The sequence below is a fragment of the Equus caballus genome, chromosome 29 (assembly GCF_041296265.1).
Source record: "Equus caballus isolate H_3958 breed thoroughbred chromosome 29, TB-T2T, whole genome shotgun sequence".
NCBI lineage: Eukaryota > Metazoa > Chordata > Mammalia > Perissodactyla > Equidae > Equus > Equus caballus.
The window spans coordinates 23,153,372-23,166,945 of record NC_091712.1 but is presented as its reverse complement, the minus strand read 5'-3'; the positions used below and the strand labels follow the sequence as shown (position 1 = coordinate 23,166,945).

Sequence of the window (13,574 nt, the reverse complement as noted above, 5' to 3'; positions counted from 1 at the left end):
AGAGAACCTTTCCCTAACTGGAAAAAGAATGACCGTCCCAGGAAAAATTGGCTCACAAGGATGTGCTTTCCTTGAATGTCTTTATAAACTTCTTTGTGGGTTACAAGAGAGACAGGACTCAGGGGCTGGAAATGGAGAGAAACTTCTGCCAGCTGTGTTCATTGTGGGCAGAGGGACAGGGATTTCCTTTAGCAAAGGAATTGTAGGGAATTGGGGTCCTTAGGATCAGTGGTCAAAGGTAACATTCTTTTCCCAAGGCAATGAGAGTCAGCAGAAAGTCAATTTATGCCAGCAGCGGGGCAAACAGCATAAGAGCTTTTAACACCAAATCTGCTGCCCAGAAGCTGAGCATAAGCCCCAGAAGGCTCCAGTCTCTGAAGAAAAAGTCGAGCACGAGTTCAGTTTGTTTCCTCCTTTGCCTTGGTGATGAACACCAGGGTCACATTTAACAGTGGAAACTGGAAATTTAGCCAGTAAGAAATTTAACTCCCATCTATGTATTTGTATTTATTTAAGTCGTGTTCTAAATGACATCTACTCTGAAATTTGTTGGCAAACTGATAAATTGTGTTTGTAGGAGATTTATATTGATAAGCATAAACACACAGTTTTATGTTTATACGTACACACACATATCCATCCTCATACACATTTTGTGGGAAATGTTTAACTTATGGCTCCTCACACTAAATGTGCCGTTGATCAAGTCTGCAGAACTAGAAGCCCAGATGGTTGTTTCACTTTAAGCAACCAAGCCTTCGAACACCATCGATTATCAACCCAAATTGTAGGCCCTGTGCCTGAGAGGAAATGATCCATGTTTCCAGGGCTGCCCTTGCCAACCGGAGCCTCAAGGTGAGGCCAAACAGGGTCCCGTCTAAACACGCGGAGGTGGTGGCTGCAATTGCTGAGCCCTGAAATAAATGTCTGTGAGCCCACTGCCTCACTCTTCCTTGATACCCATTTCTCGTTCTGATTATTTAAAACTGTGTCCGCTGATAGGTGGGGCCAGAGAAACCTGAGAGAACCGCACAGTTTTCATGGAGTCACATCGCAAGTTGTTCTCATGGCTCTCATGGTGTTAAATGACCGGGTTGGACACCCCTCGACTTTGTTGACAGCAAGGGCACAGCGCCTGTGGTTAATAGACTCTGGTGCCTCGGGGAAAGCCATATCTGGCCATGCGGGCATCCCCAGTCCTTACTCTGGGCCAGGAGGTTGTGAATGGAGATTCCACGTGGAGATTGGAAATTGTTCCTCCAAAAGTCCCACCTCTGAATAGCCCAGAGGTACGTACATCAAAGAGGGCCTCTGTTGGCCTGTTTTTCTTGGCCAAGTGGGAGGAGGAATGCTGGAGAGCCCAGGACATTCCCATAGAGACGTAGGGCCCTGACTTGGTATGTTGTTCCCAATTCCTTTCTGAGTGAATTCCACTGCTGATAAACTGGCTCGGGCACAAATGTTCACAGCTGCGTGAAGGATGTTGCCGGGGACATAATGGCTGCTGTGTGTGGTAGAGCACAAACAGTCCCTCACAGGCCTGGACCTGAGAAACAATGGGGCGACAAACAGCCTTCAGGACAATGCATTCATTTCCTGTAATAACACTGGGCCAAATGAGGCCCAGCGGGCCGGCTCCACCTGACCAGGAGACTCTCCACCGATGCCATCATTTTCGAGGCCTGTTGTTCATTAAGGATGAGAGACACACATACAAAGAAGAGAGACTGCAAGCATTTGGGTTTGTTTTCTTTTTCCTTGCAGAGCAAGATATAATTAAAACTATATATATGTTTTTTATGCCCAGATAAAACAGTGTGGTAAAAATACTAGAGAGGTGTTAGAAGCTATTTCAACTTTAAGTCTTTCTGACATTAAATGCTATGACTCACTTTCACTCCTAAAAATACTGGTATGAGGCACCCAAGGCTTTTCTGCTTCCCAGAGAGCCAACTGGCTCCAAGGCGAGCTCTCCCCTCTACCCTACCCGAGCTTCCATCCGGTGGTAGGTAAAAGCCCTATTGGGAGTTGATTTAAGATAGCTCCCTACTAATGATAATAATAGCTAACAGCCCCTGAGTACTTCCGTGATAGCAGGCCCAGTTCTAATTACTTGAATCCTCACAGGAACCCTATAAAGTAGGCACCATGATTAGGCCCATGTTACAGATGCGGAAACTGAGGTTAGAGAAGTTAAGAAAATTGCCCGAGCTCCTAACTCGTAAGTCTTTTCAAATACATACTCAGGGCCTCCCATGAACCCACTTTGCTAGACAGTATCTTATCTGTGCAGGTAATTGCCTCCTGCCGTGTGTGTGATGAAATGGCATCAATGGCTCTTGCACGGGACAGGCGTATCTTGCGGGGGCATGAGAGGGCTTCCAGGGTGGAGAGAGAGAGGAATGGCAAAGAAAGCTCTGATGGTTGTTGTAGGGGAGCCAATGTTTTTTCGCGTTAGTCTGAGAAGGGAGTGCACGGGGCTGCTTACTTCCGTGGCTGACAATTAATCAAACTCCAGGAGACTCTCCATGGATCTGTTTAGAAAGCCATGCCCTGCCCCGGCATGCTCCTGACTGTTAGGCTGGTGGGGCAGGGCATGTGCCTGAGCATCGCATGTGCCTCACGACTGTTCAACACGTTGGGAGAGACTCAGAGGGGGTCAAATAGAGGCAGTGGGAGAGAACACGGCAGGCTGGGGGAAACGTCGCCAAGATGGAAATATATTCATGGAACTTTGGAACTGAAAGAGACTTTAGAGAGCGTTCAGCCACCTCCTCATTTTATAATTGTGGGGCCGAGGGGCAGGGAGGTGAAGAGTCCCAGCTAATCCCACTCAGGTGGTTCAAGACAGAGCCAGGAGGAAAAGGGGGTCTGCTCTCTCCACCTGTGTGAAAGAATAAACCTGGTTAGAACCATTTGCTAAGTGCTTACTGAAGACTGAAGGCTGTGCTAATTCATGTCTTGGGAGGGATGTGACAGGAAAGAAGTAGAAGATTTCTCCTGTCCTGAGGCTTACAATTTCCCTGGAAATACACACGATATACAAATGCAAACACTGATGGACTAATCTTGCCACTTCTTTCGTGAATCCAGCACACGTTAAGAACGTAGGAGATATGACTTCAAAAGATAATTGGGTTAGGATGGTGGTAACCCGGGCATGGTTTCCAGGAGTGCACCCTGTTCTGTATAGAGGTGGATAAGAGGGGTGTGAATTGGTAGAGAGAATGAAAACCATTCAGTGTTAGAAATAAATACGACTTGTGCCAAGGACAAAGGAGCACAGAGTGAGAGCCACGAACACAGGCGGCAAGCAAGTTCATTGGGCTGGCACGAAGAGTATGCATCAACAAGCAATGAGAAATGATGTCACGAAGAGAAACCAACTTTAAAAACATTCCTGTGATATCTTGAGGCAGCTAGCTGTCTGACGTTTGAGACACCGAGGAATCTGCCCTGGTTTGATACCTAAGGAACAAAACCAGTTGTAAGCAAAACAATGAAATTACACGTGTTGTTTCCCAGCACACCACATGAACAACCTCTAAATGGTCACAGTGCGGTTACAGAGCTGCATAAATCAGTCGCAAGGGGTGACGGGGCTTCTTCTATATTCTAGGCATATAGATGCTGGGCTCTGAAGATACGATGAACAAGACAGACTCAGCCCGCTCTGGGTGTGTGCTTTCACAGGTGTGTTCTGTCACAGCAGTTCCAGGAGAAAATCAGCACTCTTTATGTCATTCAGAATTAAGGAAGCCCAGCAATTCCCAGAAGCAGTAGATAAATAATCAATATGTTTCAAGGATGTTTAAATGAGTGAATAAAGACACTGGGTTTATTCTGCCCAGTCACCAACTCAAGCAGAGAAACAGACATCCATCTCTGACTCTTCGCTCTGCTGGCCGGGAGCCAGTGCAGCAATACGGTTGTCTTCCTACGTCTTACCTCCATTTCTAGGTGTGCTCTCTCCCTAGAGGGATGCAAGGTTATTCTTTGATTATTGGGCTGTTCTTATTGTCGAGGCTGCTGGCTACCACTTTGTAAGACCGTTGGGGGGCAGCTTCAGCTGCGACTCATCTGGAGATGTCTCAGCAAAGGACTCCTGAAAGGACTGGATGACCCTGTGGGGAAAGCCTTGGTTATTCACCTTCATTGGCTCCTTCTTTTGATCAGTCAAGGACTAGGCATTTCCCTCAAGCTCTAAACTAGAACCGATCGGAAGGTTCTAAAGTACCTGGAAGGGCGGGTGGAACAAGGAAAGGGTTTAAATTTTAATAAGAATGATATCTTGTCTTTGTTGAAGCACAGACTGGACAGGACTCCCTCCTGTTGAAAGGGGGGCTGGTGGTGGGGAGAGGGGTGTTTCTGGATTAAAATAAGCCAGACCATCAAATCAGTTGATTTCAACTAAACCAATACAGTTAAATCAACATTTCTTGGGTATTTAGTATGTGTCTGAACCATTTCTAATAAGTCTGGAGCACTTTAATCTTCATCTCCAAAAATGCATTTCTTACCATCAGACACTTAAAGTTTAGAAATTGATATATTTAGAAACTGACATATACTTTTAGTCCTTTTTTTCTTTGTTGTCATTGTTTGGTTTTTCATTAACCCTTTTTCTCCCAGTGTCAGCTTGGCAATATCATGGAAAGCCAAGGACTTTAGGTCAAGGGACACGCTCTGTGGCCTGCCGTGTGGCCATCAGCAAGAAGACAACCCAGGGAACATTTGGCTATTGTCAAATGGAGGGTGTGGAAGGCAATGGGGCAGCTGAGGCTTCCCTTTTGCCTCTTTCCTCCTTTCTGTTCAGTCCCTGTGGCAGTTTGCAGGTTCACAGCTTGGGGTTTGTGTTAATCTGGGAGCACACAGTTCTGAAAACCATTGCTTTCTAGGACCCTCGTGGAGAATTGGAGAATTCTCTATGGAGAGCTCTGGTCCTAAAGGGAATATGGCAGGAATGGAGGGAGAAGGGAAGAAGGGAGCTCATCAGAGTTGTGGCTTCTCCTCCAAGGGAAGAAAGTGCCATTAGGGCTGCTCAATTAACCCCAACTTAAAGGGAGCTGGAGACAGCAAGGAGGTCATCCAGCCTGGGATATCCTACCCCCACATCTCTTTACCAAGACCTGGTCAACTGGGCATCAGGCTAGGAGGGATCTAGTTACTACATCACACAAGGTTTTCTGAACAAGTTTCAGACTAGAATAGGAAGGCTCTGGGCAAGAGGGGAAGGCACATGAAGAGAGTCAAAGAAAAGTCTGTGCTGGTCAGTGGATGATGAATCAGTTTTGGCCCCGCCATTTATCAGCTGTCTGCCTTTGGCAAACTATTTAACTTTTCGGGGCCTCAGTTTACTCATCAGGAAAATGAGGGAACTACGGAGAAGGCTCTGGAGGCAGACAGGTTTAAATTTTTTTGTCATTTTCTAGCTCTTGGACCCTGAGGAACTACTCACTTTTCTCTTGTGTAAAATAAGGGCAAATAATTACTACCTGCATCAAAGAGTTGTAAGAAGGAAATATGATAATATATGTTAAGTGTATCATACAGTGTCTAGCGTATGGTGTTCAATAAACGTCAGCAGTGTATATAATAGGAAGGGTGTGAGGATTAAGGAAATACATGCAAAGCACTTAATATCCTTCCTGACACATGGGGCTCCCTAATAAACTTAGGTATCATGTGACTTTGAGCAGCCAATAAATATTTGTTGAGCAAATGCCCAAAGGAGGGTTGTGTCTTTTCTAACTTTGAATCTCTGGCCCGTAGGCCTGGTGTATAGTAGAGTGTAGTGTATTACTTTCCTATTGCTGCTGTAACAAATTAGCACATATTTAGTGTCTTAAATTTGTTACCTTACAGTTTTGGAAGCCAAAGGTCCAAAATAGCTTTCACTAGGCTAAAATCAAGATGTTGGCAGAGCTGTGTTCCTTTTAGAGGCTCTAGGGGAAAACCCATTTCCTTGCCTTTTCTAGTCTCTAGACACGTCCTACATTTCTTGGCTCACACCTTCTTCCTCCATCTTCAGAGCCAGCAGTGGAACATCTTCGGATTTCTCTGTCTTTGCCTCTGACCCCTACTTTTGCCATTGCATCTCCTTCTCTGAGTCTGATTCTCCTTCCTCTCTCTTATAAGGACCCTTGTGATTACATGGGGCCCAGTGGGACAATCTGCCCATCTCAAGATCCTTAATGTAATCACAGCTGCAAAGTCCCCTTTGCCATGTAAGCAGCGTAATCACATGCTTTGGGGATTAGGGTGGATATCTTTGGGGGACCATTACTCTGTTGACCTCGGTAGGAGTGAATGAACGCCATGTTGCACATCAGCACGTCTTTCTAGAGCCTCTGCTCGCCACGTGACCTTGCCCAGTATGTCTCATATTGAACAACTCTGCCCTGGACCTAAAAAAATTCGAGGACATTTGACTTTACAATAGGCCTTTCTACATGCTAGTGGTTTAGCAGCCTTGCCTCAGAGAGAAGGGCAGTTCACGATGAAGGCAAACATCTCAGGCTCGCTCTTTTCCCCAAGTTCATTATAAGCGTCTTGATGCTCGCTATTGCCATAGGTTTACCTTTCTTTTTAACTAATTATGCATCATAGCCATACAATGAGGAGGGCTGTTTGTCTCTCCTGAGTTTATAGATGAGTAAAACAAGGCCTAGAGAGGACCCACTGGGGCTGGAATTACAGCTCTATGTTGTAGAAGTCAGAATTACTGTGGTTCTGAGTTTTTGCTTCAATATTCCACTTCTTTGCCTCCAACTAGAAGAAAGGAAGCTGTTAGGTCCTCATTGTTGACGTTGCAGCTTAGAGTTATGAGTAGATCAAAATTCTTTATTCCCCTCTCCGCTGGCACACTTTCTTTTTTTGGTGCCTGACTCGAAAGTCGCTGCCTTGTGTGTTTATGAACTTGTGCAGTTAAACTTGCAGAGGGACGCAGCACCTGTCCCATGGCTTTTCCTCTCAGTGTGACAATGATTTACCAGGTCGTTCTGGCTTCCTGATCAAAAACTGGAACTTCTTTAAGAGTTTTAATTATAGTCAGTTCAAAAATGGTTGCCAAAATAATTTGGACTTTAAAAAAAAGCCATCTGTTCAAATGAGAACAGCATCACAATTGTTCGAACCATAGTTTTGACTAAGGTAAGATCAAAAACTAAGATTTTGCATCTTTGTAACGAAATCAAGGTTCAGGAAAATATTACATGGTCATAGAAATATTCTGTAATTATTTAAAATATGTTGTGAGATGCAGGGACTGAGATGAAGCTGAAGGGAAAGCTCAGAGATGAAAGACAAGAAAAATGTCAGCATTAAGTATTTACTTAAGACTATATTTTTGTATGTTAAATATAATTGTGTTGCTCAGTACTAAGTGCCAAGAATTTTACACGTTATTCACAATAGCAAAGACTTGGAAGCAACTTAGGGGCCCATCAAGGGATGAATAGATAAAGAAGATGTAGTATATATACACAATGGAATACTACTTAGCCATAAAAAGGATTAATTCTTGCCATTTGTGACAACATGGATGGACCTTGAGGGTATTACGGTAAGTGAAATAAGTCAGAGGGAGAAAGTCAAATACTGTATTGATCTTACTCACAAATGGAAGATAAAAATAGTAACAAACAAACACAGACAGACAGAGATTGGATTAGTGGTCACCAGAGGGGAAGGGGGGAGGGAGGAGGGCAAATGGGGTGATTAGGCGCATGTGTGTGGTGGGGGGTTGTAATTAGTCTTTGGGTGGTGAATATGACGTAATCTACACAGAAATCAAAATATAATGATTTACATTTGAATTTTATATAACGTTATAAACCAGTTACCTCGAAAAAAAGAAAAATACCTTGCTTGAAGTGCTACCAAAAAAAAAATACTAAGTGCCAAGAATTTTACATATATTATCTCATTTAATCCTCACAATACTAGGAAGTAGGTATTGTCTCCATTTAACTGAAGCTCATACTTGTTTATGATTCACAGTTAGTAAACAGAAAATCTCGCCTCAAATACAGGCCTGCCTACCTCCAAACCTCTTGTGAACTCCTGCCTCCTATTAGTGTTACACTCTGAGAGACGGAGGAAGAGGGTCAGGTCAGCTCCCTCTTCTTAAATAGCAGTTCCAGAGAGAAATGATGTGTTGCTAACATAGACAGCAAGAGGTCCATCAGACGGCAGAGTGATTTCTAGTATATTTGCTACCGTTTGTGTCTAAGGAACATGAAGGACACCTCTTTCCCTATTAGCTTTTACACTTTAGGAAACAGATGCGGTCTGGAGGTTGCTGGGGCTGGGAAGAAGATGCCTTTGTTTGAGTAAGACAGGCTCAAGTGAGGTAGATGGGATGTCGTCTCAGAGCTGAAAGGATGACCTGCCCTCTATTAGTCATGACTGTCAAGCTTGGGCTTGAGCAGCAGTGGGTTCTGGAGGCAGGCACAAAGCCAGGAGCAGGCATGGAATACCAAGAAGCCTGGGGGCCTGAGGGGTGAGCTCAGGTCCAGAAGTCAGGTGAACAGACAGTGTCTCTGTGGGCCATGGCAAGGCGGACAGAAACCAGCTGATCAGTCAGGACCGACCTCAGCCCCTGAGCCACCAGCACCAAGCGGGCCCAGTCCAGAGGCCCTGCATGGAGCTCCCATCTTGGGATCTGTGCATGTGGGCTGGAGCTGTGTCACAGGATCAGCGTTCAAGGCCAGGGTAGATTCCTTGTGAGCAAGCTTGTACCACCCCGCCAAATATATTTTGGGAAATATCACACTTGAAAGAGGGCTAGTTTGTTTATTTCCAGAAATGATGAAAGAACCTGTGTAATTTATTAAAATCATGTCTCATTATATATCCAGCATTGAGGTGGTAATCAAGATTATCATTTAGAGAGTCATTTTCAAGACACTTCACTGATTTTTAAAGGGCCAATATCTAGGATATTAAAGAGCCATATTAAATGGACATGGATGGTTAAGGGTCAATGCCTAGTATATATTAATAATAAATATTTATTAAATGAGTGAATGGACCTGCATTAACACAAACAAAAGGCCTACATTCTTTGGAACTCTATAGAGAGGCCTATATAAACCCAAAGGAGCTAGGAACTACTACATAGGTGAAATGCTTAGTGTATTTGGAAAGTGTATTTTCCTTCCCACAAAAATGAAATTAGAGGCCGACGTCATGGCCTAACAGTTATGTTCATGTGCTCCACTTTGGTGGCCAGGGTTCATGGGTTCAGAACCCCGGCCTGGACCTACATTGCTCATCAGCCATGCTGTAGTGGTGCGCCACATACAAAATAGAAGAAGATTGGCACAGATGTTAGCTCAGGGCAAATCTTCCTCAGCAGAATAAAAAGGAATAAAAAGTTAAATTTAGGCCTAGGATTTAGGGATCTTGGATGTGGGTAGAAAATCTTTGATGAAGGTCACTTTCATCAGCCGCCTTCCTGCCTCTTATCTTCTTACAGACTCCAGTGCAGAAAGGGACTTATTCAGCTGCCTGAAGTCTGTGTGTACCAGCAGCAGGTTAGGAAACGAGTTAAATGCCAGATTATTGAATGTCGCGTGTGGGAGCATCTGAAACCGAGATTTTAGTCACTTTGACTCTGCCTTATACACCCACACAACAGAAATGGACCACAAGCACTGGCTGAGCACGAGAGAAAAGCAGAGAAGCTGGAAGAACACTAGAAGACAGTCTGGTATTTGTGCCACATACTCATTCTCTTCTTCCAAGTCCTTTCCTCTTTATCTAAAAATCCATCTCCCACCCCATTTGATGAGAATTAACCCTTCTCTGGGCGAGTGAGGGTATGAGCTAATCGCAAGTTGCAATACTGATTAAAGAAATACAGTGCACTATTTCTTTCAAATTGCAATTCTGAAAATCCTCCTGCCTGAAATCTAGAAACTTCTCAAACCCAGTCAGATGTTAACAAGTTAAATTATTTGACATCTTTGAAGCTAGTAAAGAAGAAATAAACGCATCTGTTATTTTTAGGACACTCAGAGACAAGAGCAGCTTTCCGTTCCTCTCTCACCACAGTGGGAAATTTTTAAGTAAAATACACTTTAGGAATTAAAAACCTGTCTGAGGAAACAGTAATTTTGTATTTACTTATTTATAATTGTGGTAAAAACCACGTCACAAAATTTACCATCTTAACCATTGTTAAGTGCACAGTTCAGTGGCATGAAGTACATTTACATTGTCATGTAAGTGTCACCACCATCCATTTCCAGAATTCTTTCCATGATGCAAAACTGAAACTCTGTGCCCATTAAATAATTACTCCCCATCACCCACTCTCCCCAGCCCCTGGGAACCACCATTCTACTTTTTGTCTCTGTGAATTTGACTCCTCTAGCTACCTCAAATGTACAGAATGACACATTATTTGTCTTTTTGTGACAGGTTTATTTCGTTTAGCACAATGTCCTCAAGACTCATCTACATTGTAGCATGTGACAGAATTTCCTTCCTTTTTAAGGCTGAATAATATTCCATTGTATGGATGTACCACATTTTGTTTATCCATTCATCCATCAATGGGCAATTGGGTGGCTTCCACCCCTTGGCTATTGTGAATAGTGCTGCTATGAACATGTGTGTGCAAGGAAAGAATAGTTTGTTAACATGGGATATTATTTTGCTCAGAGAAGAATGAGTGGATTGAAGATCTTGATAAGGGGAGAGGGGAGATACTGGTGACCCTTCGAAACATCACCAACATTTGAAACTATGCCAAGACCTTAAACAACTTTGCTGTAAGCATCTCTAAGTGTATGTACCAGTTTCTCTTCAAAATAAATGATTTTAAATCAAACTGTTTTCTTCTTGGGCTTGATGACAGTATTTAGTCTTTAATGAAATATTCAGAAATAAAGACTGAAAGAAGAAGTAGAAATGTTACATTTACTAAAACCCTCCAAACCACCAAATATTCAAGTGAACCCTCCGTTTGTTAGGAAGCTAGCCTAGTTCCATGAGAAGGGAAAGTATAAAATAGCTTTTGTGGAACATCTTGTCTATAATCACTGTTAATCTATATTGATATCAACATCTTTTTTCCTAAAATTCATTTTGACACTGTTAAGTATCTGGAGTCAATTATTATCTCATTGTCTGCCCAGTTTGATTACAGTGTATTTTTTAAGGCCTGGAGTATTTTTTTTCCCAGCAAAATGGAAATGCAAACAGATGGAGAGTAGATAACTTGAGCTAATGTTATTCTTTTTCTGCCTGAGGAAACAATAGTAGAAAACTTTATAAGGCTCTTATTTAAGTGAATATAATTCTTGTTGCAGACAACAAGCCTTTTTCCCTATTGCCATTTCAAGGATTAATGAAAAGCTAGACCAAGGTAGGAACATATTAAAATCCAGGGACAAGTTTCAAGAACTTTTAGTGGTATGAATATCATGCATAGTTTATCTCTGTCTGAAAGACTCTGAGTCAGAAAGGATGTGAAAACATCTGGGTAGGAAAAAAAAAGTGTATTCAGAGAGACATTTTGCACTATCTGATTCTTATCTTCTTTTTAGTGGTTATCAAAGAGACTAAAAGGATTTCATAATATAAAATCCCCTAAAAGAAATATCATTGTGCATGAGAAGTGTATAAAATTGATACTTTTGCTTTCTTTTCATTCATTCACAACTATTTCTCATTTTCTTTTTTCAAGGTTTCTTTTTTCAAGAACAAATTAGTAGAAGAGATTTAGGAACCAATCATAAAATTTATTTTGCAATATTAGACCAAATTTCTGCACGTGTTAATCTTTAGGAAAAAACGTTAAGATGCTGGTGTTAGACTACATGAAGAGAGCAACTTGGAGAAAAATGGAAGTCTGCCAATTGCAGAAACACGGTGTCCAGAAAAATCACTGATTGTAAAGAACATCCTCTCTTCTTATATAAGCTACCAGATGTTGTTGAATTGAACTTAAAAGAGAAAAAAATAAAAACCTGATGAGTCATAGGGTGCAACCACAGCAAAGCAAAGTTTAGCAGATCTTTTAATTAAAGCACATTGTGGTATGTGTAATAAACAATGTTGTGAAATGAAAAAATATAAATTCTGTACCGAAAGGAAATTTAAATATAAGTCTTCAAAATGCTATTTAAGCCATAATGATATTGAAAATGGTCCAATTTGAATGATACTAAAAATAGATGCCATTTAAGTGGACAGAGGTTAAATACATAGTGTGTGATTAAAAAACTACATTAGGGCCAATCAATTTAAAAATGTCTTGGGAAACATTTGCCTTTGATAATCCTGAGGATGCCTTTGTTTATCCAGTGTGTGCTGACATGCAGAAGCTCATTGGCATTGATATTTTAAATGCAAGAAAAATGTCTTTTACACTCACCCATTTAGAAAATCTTAATATCTTCATATAGTTGAAAAGACTTTGAAAGTTCTGGGCCATCTCATCTATGACCCTCCACTTGCACCCCCAAAAGCACATTTTGGAGAAATCTGTTTTTTGTGTTAATGTCAAAGTTTAGTACTATAGTGTCTGACCAGACAGAGAATTGAGGAAATGTCCTCCTTATATCAGAATACATCAGGTGCCACTTCAGGCCAGGCCTTCTCTTCTATTCCAATGGAAAGTAAGAACCCTTGGATTTGATCTGCAAGAGCGAAGGTTCAGCCCTTCACCTCCCGCACATTTAAATTAGACGCTGACAGCCCCAACCCTCCACCCTGACCCTAGGTTTCTCTCTAAGCTCCTCTATTCTGTCCGTAGAGCCCTAATATCACTTTTCTTCATTGCAATTTACTACTCTCCCCTCATCCTCTACATTGCTTTTAAAGCTTATTTCCAGGACTAGTGCTGGTACTCTAGAAAGAGTCAAATGAGTTCTTAGGTCCACAAGACAAAATAGCTTTATTAGCCCGACTTCAGGCAACTGAAGCTGCATATCTGAGGGTTACTGTAAATATTCAAGAAGAACATGGTTACCCTTCAACCTTGTTCCCAACATGGCCACAGATGAAAAGAAGTTAATCCACACATTGTTATGAGCTTGTTAATTTGCTGTTTTCTTGTGTAACCTGAGGAGTGACTCAAGGGTCACAAGGATTTATGAGCTTGTTTTGCAGAAGAAAAAGAATGCCTTCAAGAAGTTAGGACCACCAGATAACCAGCCCTCAGCTGCCACTGACCCCAGGATTCCGGTTGCCCAAGGGCTTATCTGGAGTGAAAGAAAGAGGGACTTCCCCTTAGTTTCTCCAAAGCTCCTCCCAAGGCCCTTAGCACTATAAAGACCCCCTGCTTTCTTCTTTGTTAAGGTGGATTTGAGAGAACCTATCCTCCTGCCTTCTCATTTTGGCCGAATAAAGCTTTCTCTACCTCCAAGTACTGGGTGTCTCGTTAATTGGCTTACCATACATCCGGCACATGAATTTGAGATTAAGAGGTTTGGTATCACAATCAACAAATATTTATCAATGCCTATTGTGACCCAATCATTGTGTAGGCACTGGTGACAAAGATGAAATGACACAGTTCCTGCTCTTTCTGTCATTTATGCAGCTGTCTCCAGAGTTGG

General features: G+C 42.3%; 1 long non-coding RNA gene across 1 annotated transcript in view; it reads left to right on the top strand.

The window, feature by feature from the left end:
* Nucleotides 1–11,980, top strand: part of LOC111771244 (uncharacterized) — a 28,842-nt gene extending 16,862 nt beyond the window's left edge. Inside the window, exon 3 of the long non-coding RNA XR_002804969.2 lies at nucleotides 10,672–11,980. This is a non-coding gene — a long non-coding RNA (uncharacterized lncRNA). The remainder of the gene's footprint in view (nucleotides 1–10,671) is intronic.
* The last annotated feature ends 1,594 nt before the right edge of the window (nucleotides 11,981–13,574 follow it).